Consider the following 1,612-nt stretch of genomic DNA (forward strand, 5'->3'; position numbering starts at 1 on the left):
ACTACTAAAACTCAAAGGCAAGTATCCCTACATCACTTATTGTTCAAGTGATTTTATTTTGAAGCTTATTATGCAAGTATTGCTTTCCCTATTCAGTTCAAGATAGATAAATGTTTACATATCGCTGACTTAAATGATTCTGTTTATGCAAGTATCTTCGCTATTCTATGATCAGAATAGCTAAGTGATTTTACTTATCCAATTATCGAATTTATATATTTTGGATTTTGAGAAAGTGATTTGGTTGCGAATATTCCTACCCAGATTGGGGGAATAAATTATTTCGAGTGTCGAATATTATGACCCCTTTTTCAATAAAATGTTTTAAGATTGGATGGTTACTGGTTGCGTAAGGCCAGGCCCCGGTCTAGCGTGAGCTTTATACGGAAGTGTAATATCTTTCAAGCTTGTTATGCCTTTTTCTGGCGCCCTATAGGTACCGTATGTCTTCGGATACGGTAGTACCTATATTTACGGTATGGCTGCGGTACCGGTGCTGTTTCGTGACTGATCATCAGGAACATCATAGTGCATAATTGGTTCCAATCTAAAATTGTTTCTTTATTTTTGATAATCATAGAATAAATGATTTATCAACTGTTTCTGTTTTGGAATAATGGTGAAAAGCAGTTTTGATTCAGATTCTGATTTATGCTGATACTTACGTTGTTGTTAATATCAAGGTGGTATTAGTATAGATGATTGATTTGACTTCAGTATGGGTGTTGTGAGCATCAAAGTTCGTATTGATATCTAATTTGATATGATAGCAAAATAAGTATTAATTTGAAGAGTTCGGTTTGAGTAAAGTTTATGATTTAATCCATAATCATTGTTTCTTGTTATTATTGTTTACGATATTTCCGTAACACTGTTTTACGAGTTTGATTCTCGTCAAGATTCAAAGTATTGCTGAAGCATTTCGCTCAAAAATCAAAATGGTTTTTAAATACAATTAAGGAATCAATTATGGGTTCCTCCACCAAAATTTTATGATTCAGCGATTATGGTTTTAAAATGTTCTGCTCTAATGCAGATGTCGGTTTATATCAAAACAACCCTATATATGTCATATGATCTTGCTGAGCATTTCTTCCGCTCATACTTGCCTGTTTTTAAATTTAACCTCCAGTGAGGATTAGCTCGTGTTGTTTAACTCCGTAATTCAAGGAAGCAAAGAAGAAGCTCTTGGAAGGTGGTTGGTCCAGGGTTTGCGATCTAGTGTAAGTTTTATTGTGTAAAGTTGTTTATATTATATTATATATAGTTTATATTTTATTTGGGCCTAGTGACTTCAATTCGAAGTTATACTAGTGGGTTAGTTTTTGAGTTGGAATTTATTGAAAAGATTTTAAAAGAAAGCGAAAAATTTATTGGTGGGATTTGGATATCTTGTTTCTAGAACTGTAACCTTAAAAGATCTTGGATTAGTTTGGGGTCATAATGATAAATATCTTCCGCTGGCATTTGTTTATTGATTAAACAGGTTTTTGGATTGAGGTTTCATAGTGACGACCAAAGCCTCTGACTCCGAATTTGAGGGCGTTACAGGTTGGTATCAGAGCTGAGGTTATAGTAATATAATTAATGTATTTGAGGTCTTTATAGGATC

Source organism: Apium graveolens, chromosome 8, assembly GCF_009905375.1.
Source record: "Apium graveolens cultivar Ventura chromosome 8, ASM990537v1, whole genome shotgun sequence".
NCBI classification, from domain to species: Eukaryota; Viridiplantae; Streptophyta; class Magnoliopsida; order Apiales; family Apiaceae; genus Apium; species Apium graveolens.